At 45.9% G+C, this 23725-nt stretch overlaps 1 pseudogene; it reads right to left on the reverse strand.

The window, feature by feature from the left end:
- Window positions 1-5952: 5952 nt before the first annotated feature.
- Window positions 5953-7565, reverse strand: LOC120838892 (annotated as a pseudogene).
- Window positions 7566-23725: the final 16160 nt, after the last annotated feature.

Below are 23725 nucleotides of genomic sequence, written 5' to 3' on the forward strand. Positions count from 1 at the left end.
GACATTATGCAGGTGACTTACCCTTTCCATAAAACGGCTAATTACTCGAATTTGTTACTTAACTTTTTTTTAATTTATGAAAGTACGTATATGGTTCCATTTAGAGACTTGCTGAGCGTCATCGAAAACCCCTAAATCAGTAATATTCAGAAAGACATTGAGCACGTGAGAAGGGTAGTAGTCTAGCGCACTAATGTTACCATTCTTGGAGCACGTACAAGGCTAGCGGTTGCGGTAAGGCGGAAGCTTGGTTTTTACGCCTCTTGTCTAGTCCCAGCCTTCTACCTGTTCCACGAGTGGTAACTTTAGTACACTGCTACGCTTCTCACGCGCAGAAAGTTTTTCATAAAATTACTCATTAACTGGTACTCGATGACGCTGAGAAATTGTTTATTCGAACTGTAACTCCGTTTTTATTAATTAAAAATATAATTATCAAGGTTCGCTTAATTATCCCACTTACTGGAAAAAGTAGCCACCCACATAACGTCCCCCTGACCGCAAAACTCACTGGCACAAACCGCATAAGTTAAGCGTTCGTGGTTTAAAAAAAAATCTTAAAAAATAAAAAGCACCAAGTATATACGTATATATACAGCTCAATAATTACGCTGTGAGACACATCAGCTCTGTTCGATTCGCCTTAACTGGCTGAACTAGTTCAGCAGTGCAAGGACTGGCGCATTTGATTCAACCGGAAATTGCACGACCGCTGCACCGGCGCGTTCGATTCATCCTAGTTCTGAACGAGTTCAGTCCCAGTTCCGCAAATGCTTGCAGCGGCTCCGAAGTCAGTTCAGCGTTCGTGCAGTAGCAGACGACGAAAGCAGACGACTCTTCTCTTTCGTGGTCGCTGTGCTCGCTCATTTAAAGCATGTTTGTTATACAGAATAACGTAGAAACTGAAGTCTTCCCACTCGTGAACGAAAATAGTGTACCCGTAGTGGACGCAAGCGGGATGGTGTACGTAAGTGAGGGTAGGAATTAGCTCGAATCAGATATGTTAAAATCGTAAGATGGCCGCGTAGGCTTGCTTACGCAGCCTTGCTTACGTTTGGCGAATGACTTGCTTACGTCAATCGTTACCTCTCGATTATACATCGATGTTTACAATGTTCGCATTATATTCTTTAAGACGGGGAACGAGTTCCGCTCGTCTATGAGTCCGAGCCGGACGCAGACGCAGCTGTCCTGCAGCCTGCGTGTCCACCCACAACGGACGTCGACGGGCAGCTGTGGAGTGCCGTGAAGACTAAGTTCTTTATCGGCTCTTAGAGGGAACTAAAAGAGCGTCCGAGAACAAAGGGGGGTTTCAGGTATGCCTTTGTCAGGATATTTTATAATACATGCTAATATGTAGTAGACATCATGTTTAGGACCAAACGAGCCCTGTGGCAGCACCTGGCCGACACCGTCGTCGGACAGTTGGGCGGTGTGATCACAGCTGACCAGGCCGAGAACAAATGGAAGTCTTCAGAAAGAGCCTACAAGAACGCCAAATCAAAAACAAGTCAGGCCACTCTAGGGTGCATTTCGATTTTCAAGGAGTACGTACGTTCACTAATTCTTTATATAGGTCAGGGGTGGCCAGGCTGACCCGGCCTGGGAGCCGCAAACAAAACCGCCAAACTAGAGCCGCGGGGGGGGGGGGGGGGGGGGGTACTTTTGTTTAGAGCCTTTGGACAAAAGCTTGCCCCCCCCCCCCCCCCCCCCCCCCCCAAGAAACATATGCAGTGAACCATAAAAAAGAAACAGTTTAGTGAAGAGCCAGGCAGCTTTGTTTATTTCATTCATCTCGGCTGCGGGCACAGCGAATTACACTAATGCTCATTGTGTGTCTGTGTTGGGCTTCCCCATTCGTAAAACAGGCCCCTTGAAGTTCGGCTCGAACGACGGCGTTGCGCTCCGGAGAAGCTCAGTCAGGTGGTCGCCCCTAAGGGTCGCGCGCTGTTTTGATTTCGCCGCTTTCATTGTTGAGAACACAGCCTCGCAGCAGTATGTTGATCCAAATATGGAGAGGATTTTCTGGCCCGCGAGCTTGACGTGGGGATACCTTGCTTCTGGCACCTGCCCCCAGAATACTGCAATTTCCTGAGACTGCAGGAACGTCTTCAGCCCTTCGTCATCTTGTAGTTCAAGCAGGTCCAGTTCGAAGGCTCCTACATCTCCTGCATAGTTTTTCATGGTTGGACAGTGGACGCTCAACACATCACCCATAAAAAGATTCATCAGAAGGGAAAACAAGGCTTGAGTTGGTGCATATCTTTGAACCGGGAATGAAAATCCCTCTCGAGTTCCTCGAGCTTCACGAAATATTCCCTGAGCTTAGCATCGGTCAGTTCAAACTCAGGTTCTGCATCCAGCATGCTCTTCAGTCACGGAGAGTGGAACAGGCGCTTCGTTTCCAGGTTGTTCTGAAAACGTTTTAGCTGGTTTTAGAAGCTGAAGACTGTTTTGGCGAATTCCGACACCATTTTTTCTTTCCCTTGCAGCGACATGTTTAGAGTTTTAAGGTGCTGAACTACGTCAGTGAGGTAACCGAGATCAACACATCAACCTGCGTCGTGAATTTCAGGACATGGCTATTCTTTCGCCTCCAGAAAAGCTTAAATTGGCTTCAGGATATCCACAAACCTTGATAGTACGTTGCTGATTGCCAGCCAGAGTACTGCACAAAAAAACAAAACGTCGTTGGGCGCTTCATGAAGTTCCAGTTCTTTGAGGAAGTTGCGGAACTGCCGGTGGGTTTTTGCATTTGATCGTATGTAGTTGACGACTCGAAGGACGGTGCTTATAGCGTTTTTGTAGCTGAAGTGCTTCGCTACCAGGTGCTCGCGACGGATAATGCGAAGGATTGGGAAAAAAATCTGGAATGCTTGGGTCGCTCCGCAGAAGACCTACCAGGCCCACATTCTTACCAACCACAGCAGGCGCGCCATCAGTGGCAATAGTGACAAGTTTCTGCAGAGGAACGTCTAACCTCTCTAACGTTGTTAACAATGCATTTTTAATGTCAACACCAGGAGTGGTTTCCTTGAGGGCAACCATGTCCAGAGGCTCTTCTCTCACGTTTTCGTCGGATGAAACATAACGAACGAAGATTGCAAGCTGTGCTTGTCTTGTATATCCGTAGATTTATCAAGGGCTAAGCTGAATGCTTTACAGCTATTTAGGCCCCTTGAAGCTTGTCGACGACGTCGGCGCTTAGCTGTGAAATGTGCCTTTCGACCGAATGTCGTGAAACTGGGACTTGGTTGACCAACCTTTGAAGATTCTTGTTGTTTGGATTCAACAATGCCACGACGTCGGAGATGTTGGTCTTCACAAATTCTCCTTCCTAGTAAGCTCGCTTGGTATGAGCATTGTTTCACGCGATTGCAAAGATTGCTTCGGCTGCTGCGTCAGATTTCTTGCTGAAGGTCTTCATCAAGGACTGCTGATTCTAGAGTCGCGATTTCAGCTGGGCCAGTTTGGTTTTTCTCAACTTAGATGAAACTGGATAGTCCCGAGAAAAGTTTTTTTGTTGGTCTCTTAATGCCGTCGAACATTGCTTGTTTTATGATGCGAACTTGCTGCATTACAGAGGAGGCAGAGGGGCGTACCGTTTTTCTCTGTGAAAGCGAAATCTTCCTCCCACTCAGAAGGAATGTCCCATGTTCATCTTCGTACTTACGGTTCTTGTTGGACGTCATTGCGACGACGTCCGCAGAGCCTCGTCACAACTACACCAAGGGTGGTTAGAGGCAGGTAGAACACCGTAGAGGAAGCTGAAGAAATGATGACCTCCTCGCATGGAATGCTGACAGTCATTTCGAACTTTTATCTTCCGTATGCACATGTCTGCTTTTCCAATCGAAGCACGACCTTGGTACAACAAGCCTTTTGCCCTTCCATGCAAGTGTTCCAGACACGCCTTCACTAACCGCTGGCTAGTGACCCCCTCCCCGAAAGTATAAAAAAGCAGCCTGCGGGTCACAACTGTAAGCCGGTAAAATAACAATGAGAATGTTCTCGGTCCTTTGTGAACTTGAACATAACATCTGTGACTTGTGGAACCTATGAATGAGGTCAACCGGGGCTTCCGCGATCTTCAAGAAGAAACGATAAGGGGGAAGATCCATTATCTAAAGGGGCAAGTATCACCGGCAAGTGACAAAGGCCGGAAGACAGAACATTTCCTCGACCCCAATCCGAAGTGCATGCATGGTTTGACAATCCCTGTCCCTAATGCATTTCCCCCTAGGGTAAAGCAAACTTTCTCAAACAATGAAAGGAACAGGATCTGTGGAAACAAACGAGTGAAATGCGGTTCGACTTATAGCAAAAGGAGGAAAAATGTCCTTCTTTCCCCAGGAAAGAAAGAAGGAAAGTGGCGGGTGGGGGGGGCGGGGAGGGGGGGGGGGGGGGGTCTCTTACAAGAGATCCAGGAGCCATACTTGGACCAGCAAAGAACCGCATGCGGCTCGCGAGCCGCGGTTTGGCCACCCCTGATATAGGTAGGGTGTGCATTTTCCGGTTTTAACCGAAAAACACCGATAAACATCCGTCGGTGACGAAAATATAAAATAGGTTAAAACCGAAAAACACTGGTGGTTGGATATTTTCGGCCTGGTTGAAACCGAAAAACACCGGTCGTTGCTAGTTTCCGACCTAGCAAAACCCTCCCCCCGTAGAGGTTCGTCAAACGTGTTATCACGTGGATCCTGCATTCTTCCAGTGTTTATACATGGCTTGCAGGTGGCGTCAGTCCGCCCTTTTTTCTGGGGGTCAAAAGCGTCTAGTGAACGCAGTGGAAGCTAAGCTCTCGTACGCCTTTCCCCCATAGTGTCTCCCATGGCCCCCTTTTGTGGAAAAATTAACGCAGTGGCGGGTAGGCTCTCACGTGCCTTTTCCTCATTGTGTCTGGCCAAGTGATGTCGGTGCAAGCCATGTATTCAGAGGTTGCTCTGGTTCCTGGAAGACAATGCCAACGTCCGTGTCGTACAGGAGCGTCCGTTTTCATAATTGCGGGTTGTGAACCGCAAGGAACGTGCTGCCATGACGGAAGCACGTTCCTTGCGTGTAGATGCAAGCATGGAAGTATGCTTGCATCTACTATAATAACCAAGTGTGAGAAATAGTTGCTTCCTAGAAAAGAAGTGTATGAACTATGTGAATAAAATTGGAACTCTCTGTCTGTGATCAATCGCTTTTTTTTTCACCGATATTCACCGATTTTAGCCTCGCCGTGAGACGTTCCACCGAAATACACCGGTGTTTTGAAAATAAATAAACACCGAAAAACATCCGCCGATTTTTCTCACAAATAAACACCGGAAAGTACACACCCTAGATATAGGTGATCACTTCTAAACGTGCTGTTTCTGTGGCTTAGTGAGCTTGGCGACATCCTCGAGAAGGAGCACCACATTGCACCAACCGTGTTGTTGGCGCCGGGAACAGTCGTTGAGAAAGGAGGAGAGACCAAGTAAGTACTTAAAAAAAACGTATATTAAACGTAACATAAACAAAAAAAAATGTTTCAGCACCGAGGTTCAAACCTCCCGAGGGATAAAGGCAGGACCCTCCTCCCTTGCCTCGGGGCCGGCTCCGCCCTCAAACCAGAGTGCTCCGGCCGGCACACCGAGCAAGAGAAAGAGAGAAACCGCCCTGGGGCTCGCTGCTCAAGGTGTTCGCCGACATGGAGGCCAGTCACAAGCAGCGACACAAGGACCGGATGGCTCTTCTCGAGCGCCTCGTGACTGCCATTCAAAAAGAGCGCGCCGGCAGAGTAGATGTGCTTCATGCACTTCACTAAACTTGACAACAGCTTGACTGTTTCGCAGGCTCTTTCATGTTTTAGATTTATTGTTTCGACTGGTGCAAAATTGTGCCGTATGAATAAATTCATTGAAATTGTCTTGCTGATTTTGTTTGCCTCCCCTCTGCAGTTCCCTGATTCATTCTTAGTCTTTAAATCATTTCCGAGTTTTGTAGGATGTATTTTTTTTTTACCGCCACATCTAGTTTGTTTTCTAAAGTTGTTTTGATTGTTATGTTAGCCTGAAAATAGCTTGGGGAACAATGTTTCGTTTTAGGAGTCAATGGCACTGACTACCGGTGCATGCCCACATATATGCCTTCTGCGATACGAATGTAGTAGGATATTGGATCAAAATAATACTGTACACAGAAATAAAGGAATGAAGTAACCCGTTACTTTGTTTAATTGTGTTTTCGTGAAGTCAGTATGTTTCATTTTCCAAAGCTCAAGTACCATCTTCGTATGTTCATAGACACACACACACACACAAAAGACGAACACTATTTTTGGAAGAGCAGGTGCAGGTATCGCTTGCTAACATTCGGTCTTAGTCAACACCACCTAGACAGAAGGCCTCCGCATGGTTCCCTCTTCCTCTATGAAACGTCATCACAGTCGGATCGCGCTCGGTCGGCTATTGGACCCGAGCCCGACCTTCGACGCGCTGATTGGCCACGAGCCGCAGCCGAACACTGACGCAGCACTCGTGCCCAATCTCTCGCCTCGATCGATCTGACTATGATGACGCGTGTGGAGGCCTTCTGTCCAGCTGGTGTTGTCTTAGCAATGGCCCCTCGGATCCGCTCAGAGAGACTCCTTGTGGCGTCGTCCGGTTGGATCGCGTGGTCGTCGTCGTGGGTGACTTGGTCAGGCGGGCGGGCGTTGTTCAGGTCATCGAAAAAGTCTCTCTCTGCATTACAGAGGTTGTGGAGAACGCAGGCGCCCATAACGACAAGGCAGCACTGTCTGACGTTGGCGCTGTCGACCAAGCACATTCTCGGAAATCGCTGCTTGAGCAGCCCGAAAGTGCTATAGATTGTCACTCTCTGTTGACCGTGGTTCACGTTATACGTAGTCTTCCAGGTCGGCAGGGCCGCTTTTGAAGACTTGAAGGGGGTCATGACGTATGGCAGCAGGGGATAAGCCGTATCCCCCAGCAGGTACCCACCCGCACACTTGGCTTCCGCGTCCTCGAAGACGGAGCTCTCCTTCAGGATGCGGGCGTCGTGCGCAGAACCGGGGAACCCGATGTAGACGTCGATGAATCGATTTTGATCATCGCCGATACCCTGCAGAACAATGAAATGAAACTTGCTCCGATTGTAGTAGAAGTTCGGAGACTCCGTTGGTCGCAGGTTTCTACATGGCAACCATCAATCGCCCCGATCGTTTTGTGGGGCCCTTTCCCCTTAGTCTTCCTCAGGAAGCCGGCTTGGGTCCTCCGACGTCTTTCCTGGTCAGGCCACGTGATTATTTGCGCGCTGATGCCGTTCAAAAAGTTCAGCACTCTTTCAATACAGAGGTGAACAGACGACTCCGTTATGTCAAAGCGATCCGCAATCTGGTACATTGTGGCTCTCGTGCCTAAGTAACTAAGCGCAATCAGCAACGTCTTCTCCGCCGAAATCTGCGGTCGTCCACCAACGGAGTCCGGGTAAAACGCCGAAGCTTCATGTCGACCAGCCAACCCCGCGTGTGTCTCTCTGGAAAGCCTGAACAAGCGCATAAATTCAAAATCAAAGTAGGTGTCGACCACCTTTTCGTAGTACAGGAGAACCCCCTTTCTGTCAGTCCGTGCCGAAACAATCCAGGCAAGGCCGATGATGTCGTCCAGCTCATCGTGGCTCTCGTCTTTGATGAGCGCTACTGCAGCCCCCAGTAGGTCTTGACGGGACATCGTCATCTTGGTCTCGTGAAGGTATCCAGGTGTACGTGGTCGATGAAATGTCTATGAAAGCGATCGCAGCACGAAATCAGACGATATGCAATGCAGACATGTTTCATTGGATGCTGCACGCACTTTGTAATACAATGTAAAGAAACATATATGTAAAATATTTTTCTCAAAGAATGTAATATAAAAATAACGCAAATGATCTTATCCAAGCGCTAGCAGACAAACTTCTATGGCGACACAGCCAGACGGCAAGAGCAGACGGCGCCTTGCGCATCCGTTTTATCGGTACTCCGGATGTCGATCACAGCGCCAGTCCTAACGCGGTGGCTGCAGTGGTTCTGTACCGCTGCTGCACGACTCTTGCACTCCTCTGAACTCGGACAGAACTAGTTCAGAACTTTCTAGCCGAATGGAAGAGACCTATCGTGAATTAGGAGAGAAACCGAAATTGACACCTGTAGTAACAAGTGAAGTCAAAATATAAGTTAGTTCCAGTTTCGTTCCTGAATTAAAACGTGCTTCCTGGCGACACTATTGCCCCCTTTTTATGTCCTGTTTTCAGGATAAAAAGATGACCTGCGCGCACAGCACCCTAGCTTCCTTCTATAAGTGGGAATAGTTTGTATCGCTGAGTGAAGCCAGCAGACAAGACAGGCTCCGCAACTGTAACACCAGCACGCATATCGCCCTCGCTATAACTGCCATATTGTTAAATGAGACGCGCCACTTATAGAGAGTCCAAAATCGCGAATAGTTACGACCTCGTCACACTCGAGTACCACAGTAGTCGCTGACAAAAGTAATACTGGTTTGCATCTATTCTGAGAGGTTGCGTTTCCTTCTGAACTCTTCCGCTAGAGAGCCTGTATTAGAGAGTTTATAACTGGTCGATCGGGGTAACGTTGTTTATGGGCCGCCTTTGCAGTAGGAGCTGCCAGGAGGTGACGAATGCCTTGATGATCTGGAAACTTCTCCGCCTTTCCTGCTGCTTTCCTCCTCGCCGCGCTAAAAAGCAGCGCGTGGTCCACTGGCGACAGATCGCCGCGAGTAGGTGCCCGCCTTCAAATTGCAAAAGCTCCCGCCGTTTCAGATCAACCTTCTGTACAATCTAAGCTCTCCATTTTCTGCTCATGGTTGAGGTCGAGCTGCGTTTCCGTGCAAGACAAAGAAAAAGTGAGAGGAGGACTAAGTCTCATACTTAGCTAAATATGTTGAACAATGCGGTAAAGGCCAACCATTCATAATCAATTTCCGACCGCGTGGCCGTGTACATGCACATAAACCAAAGCATTTCTAGCACGTCTTGAACAACTGAGTATAACGGCGCCATCTATTCGGAAGGCGGGAAACTATATCAGCCGTATCGGGGAACAGCGCTCCCCGTACGCGCGCTTCGTGTGACTCGGTCGCAAATATAGACGGGGTGGCGATATTGAGACCCCACCGCTTCAACCAAACTTTTACGGGCTCCTTTGAAGCCTACGTCGGAAGTCCTTCTTTTCTGCTTTTTCTTCTAATAAAGCGTCCTTTTTTTACTTTCCCGGTTAGAACATGAAGGAAATGCAGAATATGAAGCAACACATAAGACCTTGTAGCATTAATCGTGCATATAAAAAGAGGACGCAATGAATTCCTAATTTGTTTATTAGAATTCGAACAAAACAACAACATGCAAATCCGTATACGTCGAAGCGTGCTTCAGACGGCTACTTAAGGCCCCATACTTGTGGCTAAATCACACAGTATGCAAGAAACACAATTTCTTGCAAAAATGAAGTGAATCAATCGATTCGCAGTGTTGAGTGCCTTTATACTATATATCGATCTATATGTGGACTTTCAATGCACCACGCATCTGTGCTATCCTTAACAAATTACATATTTTCATAAATGCTCCAGCGCACAAAGCATTGAGCCGGAGTAGAGCTTCTGGTGAGCGAATACTCTTTACCATCAATAACAGAAAGGTGTTGCACAAAAAAAAAACGCACAGCTGTAGTGCAATTGCAAAAACGAATCAAAATACCGGTTCTCCCATTTGTTACATAATGCTTACATTGCCCATATTCTTGTCGATATCGCAACACGCAGAACAAAATAGCACCCAAGGAGCGTTTCCAGAACACAAAAACCGACACTCCAGAACACGGCAATACAAACTGCGGCACACCAACAACATTCAGCGACTCCGGCGACGTCTGTATATTTTTTTTTTTTTGGTTCAGATACGCTGCAGTGTATGTTAGCCATGTGAAACCAATCCGTCTCGTCGACTCTTTGAACGTGAGATCGAAAGACTATTGACAGACGGTAGTGCTTCCGCACAGGTACCCCCACGTAGAATAGTGCCAGGGGATCCTTTGACTCAGTCAATCTGGGGTAGAAAGAGTGTATTATGCATGGCCTCTGTCTAACCGCGATGCACAGCCGGCCTTTCTTTGAAGCGCATTTGAAGCAGACATGAGACGTGCCCTCGTCCACTTGCGGGTCAAGAGATGTCTCCAATTTTTTAACGACTACACTTCCGTATGAATCAGGGACGTCTGAGTTTCACGGTGTATATCTGGTAACGCACGGTCAAATTGGGCGAGCACCCAAAGCCGTTTTGAGTTTAATCATATCGTCCACGATTGGTTCAGGAATGCGAGCGACCAGCCACGAAGTCAATTGGCCTTTAAAGCACACCGAAAGGAAGAAGCTGCCCGGGACCCATGCTAGGACGACAAAGCCGCGACTTGTACAGGAGCGGACAGAGGCTTGCAAAGCACAACACGTCGAATAGAACGTTGAAAGCATGGCGTCGTTGGCCACAATCATCCCAGATGTAATAGCATCTAATAAATCTGTAACAACAAGTGTGATGAAGCGGAATGCGACACATAGCACCAAAAAAATCAGCGACGCCTTCGACCCTCGAAGGCATAATTAAGAGTGAATGGAATTGCGCCTGATTCCTTCACATAGAACGTGAATGCTCCAATATTGGTGATTATTGGTAGATCATAGTCTCAAATAAAGCCCCCCAGAGAATTTCTCAGAGAGCATAAAAATATAAATTTTCTTGGCAAGGCAATTGCGCTCACTCTCCCCTGCTGAAATACTGTGTTTACTAGTGATGCAGTGAGGAGAGTCAGTGCCTGTAGCAAGCACGTAGCCAAGGGGGGCGGGGGGGGGGGGGGATAGTGACCTCGTCTCCCCCCTCCCCCTCATACAGCATTGTCTCATGGGCGCCCCCCCCCCCCCCCCCCCCCCGAAACAAAATCCTGGCTTCGTGCCTGGCCTGTGGTATTATTTTTCTGCTGTACTCATCGCAAGTGGTGAAGCGTTTAGATACGCTGGGCGACGCCCTGCAGGCTGTGCTTACCGGCTTCCCGGAAAACGAATGGAGACTGCGCGGGGCACTTTTCCCTAGGTGATTTTTTAAAGAGTGATCGGTTTCGTGCAGTTGATATTCGCAGGACCAATTGGAACCCATATCAATGGTTTTCATTTCAGATTACTGAAATGCGCCGAAGCAACGCGACAACAAAGCTTCATCTGGTGACTACCAAACATGTAAGGAGAACGCAGGCATGTCTCGAAATGTCCGATCACCAGCCATATTGCTGCAAACCAAAACCTGTAGTGTTTGGGCAACGGTTCCATGCAGGCTTCTGGCGGTCCTCGATGACGGTACATTATAAGAAGGGTCCGAAATCCGTACAGATCTGTGTTCTCTGCAATCAGGGTCCTTAGCTTGCCCCATTGCCCGCACCACCGTGTCCCTTTCACATCGAGGCTCTTCTGCCATTGAATATCTTGGGCTTCCCAAGATCCGCCGCAGCAGACGTCAATGGCATCCTGGTCCGAGCGACTCCATTTGTTAAGCAATTAATTAAATTCTTGAGTTGATTCACTGGAGCAGATTGCCCCTGACATATAGATGGTTTTTAGCCACGGCAAGCAGACAGAGCATAAGATTGGAGCACCATATAGGCACTGGCGTCGTCTACTTCTTACTGAGCTTGATACTAAATAATCATGAACTAATTTTTATATGTTGAGAATGCCAGCCAGCGCGCGGCTTTTATACTGGGGTGTACTTGCCTTCAACGCGGACCTTTTTGATTGAACTCCTTGTTTTTGAACATACAGAAAACAAAATGCTGCTCCCTGCAGAAAATGGATCACGCACGTAGTGTGTACTGAGTACCTTCTGATGTGGCCCGTTGATATGGTAATCAGAAGAACCCGGAATCCGTTTATTGATGCCAAATGATATTATAGCGTGACATGCTTCACTGTTTATGTTGTGGTAGTACGAAGTATATTGAGGCACAATCATTGAGTGTACCCCAATCTTTCGATAAATAATATTTTTATGCTCATTTCTAAGGCAAGATGAGAATTATAATGTGGCTCTTATTTAATGATTTTTTCTGCTGTTTTATCGAGAAGGCTTCAGTAGATATCAGACCTCAGCACGCAGGTGCGGGAAGAGGCCAAAAATACACTAAAAAGGGCCAGGTTGCAATTTATATTATATTAATGTCATGCTATAAGGCGTTACATTGAAATGTTCCGCATTAAGTATGTGCTATACTTAATGCATCATTTTCAAAATGTACGTTCCTCATTGACTGGAGAAATACGCGTGTCATTAAAATATTCTGGTCAGATCATTTTTCCAGCATGTCTATCCGCCAAACGATATCCCGTCCATTGCCAAGTTGCAAATGTTTAGAACACGTGGTGCGCCAAAGGGTGGGTTTTCTATATGTAGAAAACCTACTCTAGATGCATCCACGACGAGACTGGAAGATTGACGGAGGAGTGAATATCACTTGAAAAAAAAAAAGAAACTCGGTTCTCTAATAAAATATAATCCAGTCAGTCAAGTGTTCGAAAATTCTAATTGTTTAAAGTTTCGGTTGAATTCCGTTGTGCAAACTTTGCGAAACGTTTTGGCAAAGCCCAAGAATACTGCATCGATCGGTTTCTCGTTACTTACTGCAATTGCAAAGTCATGACACGTCGGAAGCAGAAGCGTTGACACACCGTGCAGAAAGCTGTGCTGTAGGTCTGACAATCTTTTTTTTCTTCTCAAAACTGTGTGACACTTTTGCGCTCCACGAGTTTTAAACATTCGCAACTTTTCGATGGACGGGACATCGGTCGGTGGATAGACACGCTGGAAAAGATATCTGACCAGAATATTTTAATGACACGGGCATTTCTCCCGTCTGTGAGGAACGTACATTTTGACAATGATGCATTAAGTATAGCACATACTTAATGCGGAACATTTCAATGAAACGCCTTATAGCATGACATTAATATAATATATATTGCAACCCGGCCATTTTTATTGTATTTTTGGCATCTTCCCGCACCTGCGTGCTGAGGTCTGATATCTACTAAAGCCTTCTTGATAAAACAGCAGAAAAAAATGTTAAATAGGAGCCACATTATACATTGTAATTGTTCCTTAGAAATGAGCATAAAAATATTTTTTTACCAAAAGATTGGGGTACGCTCAATGATTGTGTCTCAATATTCTTGGACAAATTACTTCGGACAGAAACAACATCAACACCGAAATATATCACGCTATAACATCATCTGGCATCAATAAACCGATTCCGGGTTCTTCTAATTTCCATATCAACGGGCCACATCAGAAGGTAATAAGTACACACAACGTGCGTGCGCTATTTTCTGCAGCGAACAGCATTTTGTTTTCTGTGTGTTCAAAAACAAGGAGTTGAATCAATAAGGTCCGCGTTGAAGGCAAGCACACCCCAGTATAAAAGCCGCGCGCTGGCTGGCATTCTCAACATATAAAAATTAGTTTATGGTTATTTAGTATCAAGCTCAGTAAGAAGTAGATGACGCCAGTGCCTACATGGTGCTCCAATCTTTGAGAAGTATGCTCTGTCTGCTTGCCGTGTCTAACGCCATCTATATGTCAGGGGCAATCTGCTCCAGTGAATTAACTCAAGAATTTAATTCATTTCTTCACAACTGGACTCGCTCAAACCAGGATGCCAGTTTCGTCTGCTGCGGCGGATCTTGGGACGCTCAAGATATTCAATGCCAGAAGAGCCTCGATGTGAAAGGGACACGGTGGTGCCGGCATTGGAGCAAGCTAAGGACCCTGATTGCAGAGAACGCTCTGTACGAATTTCGGACCCTTCTTATGACGTACCGTCATCGAGGAACGCCAAAAGCCTGCATCGAACCGGTTCCCAAACACTACAGGTTTTGGTATGCGTCAATATGGCTGGTGATGGGACATTTCGAGACATGCCTACGTTCTCCTTACGTCTTTAGTAGTCACCAGATGAAGCTTTGCTGTTGCGTTGCTTCGGCGCAATTTCAGAAACCTGGAATGGTAACCATTGATATGGCTTCCAATCGGTCCCGCGGCTATAAACTGCACGAAACCGATCACTCTTTAAAAAATCACCTAGGGAAAAGTGTCCCGCGTAGTCTCCATTCGTTTTCCGGGAAGGCGGTAAGCATAGCCTGCACGGCGTCGCCCGGCATATCTAAACGCTTCACCACTTGCGATGCGAAAAGCAGCAAAATAATACTAGAGGCGCTGACCCTCCTCAATGCAACACTAGTAAGGACAGTATTCGCAGCAGGGGATAGTGAGCGCAATTACCGGGCCAAGAAAATTGATATTCTTATGCACTCTGAAAAAGTCTCTAGGGGGCTTGTTAGAGATTTTGATCTACCAATAGTTAACAATATCGTAACATTCACGTTCTACGTTAAGGAATCAAGCACAATCCCAGTCACTCCAGAGTATGTAATCGTAGGGTCGAAGCAGTTGCTGATTTGTTTGGTGCTATGTCTCGCATTCTGCTTCATCGCACTCGTTGTTACAGATTTATTAGATGCTACTACATCTGGGATAACCGTAGCCAACGACACCATGCTTTTTCTTGTTGCGACGTTCTATTTAACATCTTGTGCTTTGCAAGCCTCTGCCCGCTTCTGTACAAGTCGCCGCTTTGTCGTCCTTGCATGGGTCGTGGGCGGCTTCTCCCTTTCGGTGTACTTCAAAGGCCAATTGACTTCATGGCTGGTCGCTCGCATTCCAGAGCCAATCGTGGACGATCTGGTTAAACTCGAAACGGCTTTGGATGCTGGCGCAATTCGACCGTGCGTTACCAGAGAGAGATACACCGTGGAAGTCAGACGGCCTTGATTCACACGGAAGTGCAGTCCTGGAAAAATTGGAGAGATCTCTTGACCCGCAGACGGACGAGGGGACGTTTCATGACTGCTTCACATGCGCTTCAAAGAAAGGCCGGTTGTGCATCGCGGTTAGACAGAGGCCATGCATAATACACTCTTTCTACCCCAGATTGACTGAGTCAAAGGATCCCCTGGCACTATTCTACGTGGGGGTACCTGTGCGGAAGCACTACGGTCTGTCGATGGCCTTTCGATCTCTCGTTCAAAGAGTCGACGAGACGGATTGGTTTCACATGGCTAACATACACTGCAGGGTATCTCAGCCAAAAGAAAAAATACAGTCGACGCCGGAGTCGCTGAATATTGTTGGTGTGGCGCAGTTTGTATTGCCGTGTTTTGGTGTGTCGGTTATCGTGTTCTTTTTGGAAACGCTCTTTGGGCGCTATTTTGTTCTGCGTGCTGCGAGATCGACAAGAATACGGGCAGTGTAAGCATTATGTAACAAATACAAGAACCGGTTCCTTGATTCGTTTTTGCAATTGCATTACAGATGTGCATTTTTTTTCCAACACCTTTCAGTTATTGCTGATAAAGAGTATTCGCTCAGCAGAAGCTTAACCGCAGCTCAAGGTTTTGTGCGCTGGAGCATTTAAGCAAAATATGTAATTTGTTAAGGACAGCACAGATGCGTGGTGCATTGAAAGTCTCCATACAGATCGATATATAATATAAAGGCACTCAACAGTGCCGATCGATTTATTCACTTCATCGTTGCAAGAAATTGTGTTTCTTTTTTTTTTTTTTTGCATAGTTTGTGATTGAGCCACAAGTATGGGGCCTCAAGTGGCCGTGTGAAGCACGCTTCGACATTCGGATTTTTATGCGGTGGTTTTGTTCGAATTCTAATAAACAAATTAGGAATTCATTGTGTCCTCTTTTTATATGCACGCTTAATGCTACAAGGTCTTATGTGTTGCTTCATATTCTGCATTTCTTTCATGTTCTAACCGGGAAAGTAAAAAAGGACGCTTTGCTAGAAGAAAAAGCACATAAGAAGGACTTCCGACGTAGGCTTCAAAGAAGCCTGTAAAATTTCGGTTGAAGTGGTGGGGTCTCAATACCGCGACCCCGCCTATATTTGCGATCGAGTCACCCGAAGCGCGCGTACGGGGAGCGCTGTAACCCGATGCGGCTGATATAGTTTCCCGCCTTCCGAATAGATGGCGCCGTTATACTCAGTTGTTCAAGACGTGCTAGAAATGCTTTGGTTTATGTGCATGTACACGGCCACGCGGTCGGAAATTGATTATGAATGGTTGGCCTTTACCGCATTGTTCAACATATTTAGCTAAGTATGAGACTTTCGGTTGAAGTGGTGGGGTCTCAATATCACGACCGCCCTCTACATTTGCGACCGCGTCACCCGAAGTGCGCGCACGGGGAGCATTGTCCCCTGATGTGGCTGTTGTACATCCCGCCTTCCCAATAGATGGCGCCATTACTCACCTGTTCAAGACGTGCTGTAAATGTTTTCGTTTATGTGCCTGCACAATCCCGGTGCGGTCGCAAATTGATTATGAATGGTTGGCCTTCACCGCATTGTTTAACATATTTTGCTAAGTTTGAGACTTTGTCCTCCTCTCACTTTTTCTTTGTCTTGCACGGAAACGCAGCTCGACCTGAACCATGAGCAGAACATGGAGAGCTTAGATTGTACAGAAGGTTCATCTCAAACGGCGGGGAGCTTTTGCAATTTGAAGGCGGGCACCAACTGCCGGCGATCTGTCGCCAGTGCAACATGCGCTGCGTTTTCGCGCGGCGAGGAGGAAAGCAGCAGGAAAGGCGGAGAAGTTTGCAGATCATCAAGGCTTTCGTCACCTCCTCACAGCACATACTGCAAAGGCGGCCCATAAACAACGTTACCCCGATCGACCATGGTATAAACTCTCTAATACAGGCTCTCTAACGGAAGAGTTCAGAAGCAAACGCAACCTCTCAGAATAAATGCAAACCGGTACCACTTTTGTCAGCAACCACTGTGGTACTCGAGTGTGACGAGGTCGTAAGTATTCGCGACTCCAACTCTCTATAGGTGGCGCCTCTCGTTTAACAATATGGCAGTTATAGTGAGGGCGGATATGCGTGCTGGTGTTCCAGTTGCGGAGCCTGTCTTGTCTGCTGGCTTTGCTCAGCGATACAAATTATTCCCGCTTATAGAAGGAAGCTAGGGTGTTGTGCGCGAACGCCATCTCTATATCTGGAAAAGAACACACAAAAACGGTGCAATAGTTTCGCCAGAAGGCACGTTTTAATTCAGGAATGAAATTGGAAGTAACTTATATTTTGGACTTCGCTTGTTACTACAGGGGTTAATTTCGGTTTCTCTCCTAAATCACGATGTGTCTCACAGCGTAATTATTGAGCTGTATATATACGCATATGTTGGGTTTTTTTTTTTTTTTAACCATGAAAGCTTATGCGGTTTGTGCCAGTGAGTTATGCGGTCAGGGACACATTATGTGGGTGGCTACTTTTTCCAGAATGGGGGATAATTAATTACGCTTCGATTATTATATTTCTAATTAATAAAAATGCAGTTATGGTTCCAACTAGAAACTTCCTCAGAGTCATCATAAACCACTTAATGAGTAATTTTATGAAAGTCTTTCTGCGCGTGAGAAGCGTAGCAGTGTACTAAAGTTATCACTCGTGGAACAGGTAGAAGGCTGGGATTAGATAAGAGGCGTAAAAACCAAGCTTGCGCCTTACCGCAACCGCTAGCCTTGTACGTGCTCCACGAGTGGTAACTTTAGTGCCCTACTACCCTTCTCACGTGCTCAATGTCGTTCTGAAAATTACTGATTCAGTGGTTTTCGATGACGCTCAGCAAGTTTCTAAATGTAACCATATATGTACTTTCATAAATTAAAAAAAAGTTAAGTAACACATTCTAGAAATTAACAGTTTTATCGAAAAGATTAGTCACCTACATAATGACCCCTTGGCGGTAGAACTGACTTAATGAAACTGTTCTTTTCTCGAATTTCGCTTCATTTTAAAAGTTATAGGCAAATTAAACTCACAAAAACATGCAAAAAATGACCTCTTTCGTGACGTCCTTGGTTGCTCGAGGGGCCGTGAACTAGAGGAGGAGTAGTGAGCTCATCGAGCGCTCACGGCTGCCGCACTCCGTGTCGACGGCTCAAGAGGGCGCCACAAGCATGTTCTGGATAGGCTCTATAAAGCGGGCAGCCAGGGCGGCTCGCATTGCATTCGCTGCGCGATTAAACACTAATTCGGCATGACACTTCATTGGCCACAAACGACAGCAAACACGGGGTAAAGATCAGTTCAGAACGGGAGTTACTTTGCGCTGCCATACCGCCGAAGGGCCAAACAGCAAGCTAAAACTGCTCGCCGAAGGCCTTGAGAACGCTCGGAACCGGTCGGATGCTCGACTGCAGCGCCGCCGCGTACATCCGGGTCTTTCTTCGCTCGCCGTTCGTCGGTGTCTGATCCCACTTCTTTACAATGATAAAATGTTCTTGCATTTTGCCATTCGGAAGATAATCACACACGCTTTGGCATATAGTTACATACGATACGGTATAACTAGGGTTCGGCATTTTCGGTTTAAACCGATAAAAGTACGGTGGGGGAGGGGGGAGAGAGAGAGAGAGAGAGGGAGGGCGTTTGCAAGGTTCAACATTGTGTGACGCCTTCTTCCAAGGTTCAACATGCAACAAAAGAGGTCCTGGCTTGGCCTTCACGGGATCTGTGTCCTTTCTGTGATCGGGCTTAGTGTGTCAAGTTCCCGGTCCTACAAAAAAAAAAAAAAAAAAAAAAAAAGTTCGGATGTGGGCTTTATGCACTTCAGAGGTCCTCGGGGAAATGCCTTTCTTAACACCCTCTCTCAAACTTCCTTGTGGATGAAAACCTAAATACAATGGATTTTAATTTATTTTCTGCCATTCCGCAGGTCATTGTACGCGGTCGTCACCTCAGACGATCACGTCTTCAGAATGGGAAGGAAAAGAAGCGCGCTAAAGATTATGCCCGCGAAATCCGCCATTTTGAGGTATGTCCAGACGGAAGTAGTGGCGAAGACGACGCATGTATATGTGTTGCTATTCTTTGAGCTATCACAAACATCACAGCTAGAAGGATCCTCTGATGCGGTGTCCGATTGTGTTTTTTTCTTATTAAACGAAAAAAAAAAGGTAAACATTTTTGGGAATAAATATACACCGAAAAAACCGAAAATTGAATTTTAAAATAAACTCCGAAAAAAGTACGCCGAATTTTGAAAAAAATAAAAACCGAAAACGCGGAACCCTAGGTATAACCCTCATGCAAAGTGCCCTTTTTTTTTTTTTTTTTTTTTTTTTTTTTTTTTGCGAGATAGAGGTAATTCTTTATTGAAGGGTATCCTGAAAAGTATTGCGTTTGACCGGGCCGAAATCTCTACCCTCTGTATATTTAAAAATAAACTTACCGTCTTTTTTGGGGGTTATTTAAGGACACTGTAGTACTGCAACACTTTTGGAACTCAAATTTTATAACGCCGTACACTCCAGGCCGACCAATGAGGCAATCATTTCGATTTAAATGCCGCGAATTCAAACTAAATATGGGGAACGTACGCGTATTTATTATGTGCTTCATATATTCAACAGCATGCCAGAATCCCCATTTGCTGCCACATCAAGACAAGAACTTAAAAAAAAAACACTACGGAACTTAGGCCAGTGAACTTAGATTGCTAGATGTTGGTGAGCATTTTATACTCATGTTACACATAGTGAATTTGCCACCCACTGTGCCGAGCCAGGTACACAAGCCCTTATGGCTTACACCGGCTCATCATTGTACTTATTGAAAAAGTATGTATTGGAAATAAAACTATTCTATGTTATATTATGCTTTCTGATAAGTAAAAATAGGATATCGAAATAAACAGGTAAAAGAAACTGAGGTAAAAGCTCGGAAACCGAGTCGAAGAAAAAAGACAGGGGAAAAGAATGTCTCAAACTCAGCTATTGCGTTTATTTCCTCAATGCCTTATATATTCACAACGTAATCACCGAGCACCGACGTCACAAAGTCAACCTTTGTTATGCAATCCTGCCCACACTGGTCTTCACCTCAGCCGTAAACGGTGACCTCAATCCCAAACTGAAAACTCGGGACCTCGAACAAAACAAACACACCGACTCACTTCCCTTCCAGCCGGAGTCTGAAAGGGCTGTGCTTTATCTAAACGAGAGCTTATATGTCCTCCAACTTGATCTCGTGCCCGCAAAATGACTCATTGCATAACACTTAAAAAAAAAAAAAAAAAAAAAAAAAGGAGATTGAAAAAAACATAACCGTTTAAGAAACTTCTTGGAACTACTTCCGAGTTGCATTGAAACATGGCTGATACAGTTACCGATGGCTTTCATTCGAACTCTCTCTCTTATGAGCCTCTTAGTGCTGTTGCGCTCTCTGTGCACAATGTCAGTTTGCGAGCGAAGTGCCGTACAATCGTTGCACTCACTAATGTGTTTAGAAATTTCTGAATTGGGTGAGTTTATTTTTACATTTCTTTTCTGCTCTACCAATCTATCATTTACACACCTTGCCGTTTGACCCACGTACTGGAAACCGCATTCCAGTGGTATTTCATAGACCACCCCTTCCTCGTAATCAATCGACTTATCACGGTGCGCTTTCTGACACAGTTTCCGACTCATTTTAAACGGTGGCAAACGGTTTAGTTTAAAGTCGGACCTAAACGCTACATCTATCCCAAATTTCTTTGCGCATGTTTTAAGGTTGTGAGAAATTGCGTGAAAATACGGAATAACCGCATGCTTTTTCGCTTCCTTTTCTGGTCATTGTTTAGCCTTTTCCTGCTATTCCAATTGTCTTTCTATGAACTCACTGTCATAGCCTGCGTCTTTTAACATTGACCACTACCTTTCTACCGCACAACCCATAAAATGGGCACAAGACTTGTCCAGAGCGTTGCTGATTAGAGATTTGACTCCACCTGCTTTTACTGATTTAGCATGACTACTTTTCCTACTCAAAACGGGTTTTGCGGACATTTTTCCGTACTCCCAACACAAACCCCCCTCCACGTAAATGCGTAGGGCCAAAAACTGTAGAATACCATTGCCCGCCTTTTCAACGGTGAAGTTCCGGCGCCGCTCCCCTCACTGTCCGTTCCAAATCGAGTACATCCTCTACGCGAAATGAGCAGATCAATATGTCATTGACATATCTCCATACAAAGCCAGTACTTGAGGAAATACGATTCAGTTTATCCGTTAAGGTAGCATCCATGTTGTTAAGGTGTGTTTCTGCTAGCATTGGAGCAACCGATGAACCTATACATACGCCATCTCTTTGTACGATTTTGGACGCGACGCGGCAGCACTGCCAACATGAGGGCTAACAACCCATTCGTCTTTCTCGTCCAGATCCTGCTTGACATTGTGCTGGTGTCGGTCAACGTCAACGAGCGCAACATAGGCAGCGATGCGGCGCGCCGCGACACGCCGTTCCCTTCCGTCATCGGAGGAATTTCACCGACGCTGGACGACAGCAAGCATCTTATCTTCGAACCTGGAATCAGTCGTTCGTTTTTTTATTAACTTTTATCTTCGACTGTGACATCACCGTTTCGGGCTATAAAACGGCGCAGCGAGACGCTCCTCGACATAGAATCGATTCGCCCAACCAGGGGGCGGTTAGGAGTTGCGATGGTAGCGCCACCGCAGTACAACACATGGTCGTGCCGCGTCCATCGTGTTCGTAGCGTTGCATTGGCGTCGCAGGTGTTTCGAGCGTATAGTGAAGATTTAGAGAAGGTTAGAAAGCGTGCGAGAATTATTTCTCATGGTGGGTCAAGAAACTATAGAGAAGCTTCAATAACACGCATCTTCCACCGAGAAAGCGATTGATTTCCCCGCCAGCGAGTCGGGTCCGCCTCGCAAGTACGGCCGTGCGGCGTCTACGAGATAACTTTACAGGTGAGCGTCCCTTGTTTAAATTTTGCGCTGTAATAACATTGTGCCTTTAAGATTACTAATCACAATGAACTACTGTTCTCGTGAGTCCTTTTAGACGACGTCGGGATACTATTTTTCGGTCGCTGAACCACCGGCAGACTACGTTCTCGCACTAGAGGCTACGAGTGGGATAGCTTTTCGGGCTCGCCCACGTCGAAGAAATATTAACGTGTCGGGGATCGTGCGGGCATAGGGTGATAATGCCGGGAAAAGATAAGTCCCCCGCGTACAGTTGAGATTGCAGGTCCTCGCTGGGCTGGAGTCGCGGACCGGTGCGAGCATTGTGCCGACGCTCGTAATTTTATTAGTATTGTTGAACACTTTTCCTGCATCAGCCTGCCTCAGCAGTAGGGAACTAAAACCCTAGGGCACGACCTGAACAAAGGCCTCGTAGATTTATTACCAGGTATTTTTGTCACACTTCACTGAGGCAGTAAGTTGCAGTTACTGGGACCTGCTCCTGCTGATTAATGGTACTTTTTCTGCGAGTTTGAGCAATAATGTGCCGCGAGATTCTGTCAGAAAGAGGGGCAAAACAGTTGAAAACGAAAAGAGGCTAGCCTATACTAAATCTCCAGCATAAATGTCTGCTATTCATATGACTGCACATAATTTTAGTCGAATTTACATGACAATGTTCAGTTGGATGGATTTAGAAAAAAACTTCATTTTTCTTTCAGGTTCAAGCTGTCCACTCCACATGCAAGATTTTGAAATATTGGGTGGGGGCTTGATTCATACTTTACTGTGTGGGACATTTTAGGAGGAAAATGTTGTGTTGCAAAGAAAACACCAGTGACACATGATAGGTTGTCATTATTAGAAAAGTTTTTATTTTCTGGAAAAATAATCCATGCCTGTCAGTGTTTAATTGCTGCTTCACTGAATAAAGTTTCTTTCGTGGCATGTTGGCATGTTTTCGAGCGTTTCCAGGAATGTACCGTATTTTCCGGGCCATACTTTCAAAAGTTGAAATTTTAGGCTGTGCGGACTATGCGAAATTTTTGTTTTTCAATATCGTTGATTATGACGAGACGAGACAGATTTGGTGAATGAAAGAGTATGTTAATGATAATTTATGTATAATACCAGCTTCTTTGTGAGCTAAGAAAGCAGACATTCCTCAAGGTGTGCTGTCTATGAGAGGATATTCGTGACGATTAAGCACCAGGTGCGGACGATGAACCGTATGCGTACAATCTAAGGCAAATCTATTTTTTACCCAAATTTGCCCCTGCGGACTATGGTCTGGAAAATATAGTAGAGCAGCATAATGCAAGGCTTTCAGAAATGTTTTGTTGACAGTGAAAAAGATTTTTATTCAGTTTTGTCACAACCACGAGTAGGTAAACACACAACCTTGTGACAATATAAAAATTCTGATGCTCTTAACACAGTGACGCTGGCGCAGACTCGAAGTATGGCCGGCAGGACACTTGCAGCTGATGTACACATCTCGAGAAGCAAGGACTGTCCAAGAAATTGTAGGGCCGAGAACCCCGACTATTTCAGGGATTTTGCACGGCAGATCAGCTGTTCATATTCCAGATCTCACGAAAGATGTCTCCCAGTTCGTGAGAAAGCAGTCGTCACCTAAGCTTATCCATCTTTAGCCAAGCTATATTGAATCTTGGGGTACAGACTAAACCAAAACGTGCAACTCGAAGACGAAAGAGACTACAAAAGTTGCCAATCAACTAACGATACTTTTAACTGGCTAAGAACCGAGCACATATAGAGAACGCAAAATGGATGAGGAAAGTTCACCTGTATCTTCGA

The sequence above is a fragment of the Ixodes scapularis genome, unplaced genomic scaffold (assembly GCF_016920785.2).
Source record: "Ixodes scapularis isolate PalLabHiFi unplaced genomic scaffold, ASM1692078v2 PGA_scaffold6__148_contigs__length_123643588, whole genome shotgun sequence".
Classification (NCBI taxonomy): Eukaryota; Metazoa; Arthropoda; class Arachnida; order Ixodida; family Ixodidae; genus Ixodes; species Ixodes scapularis.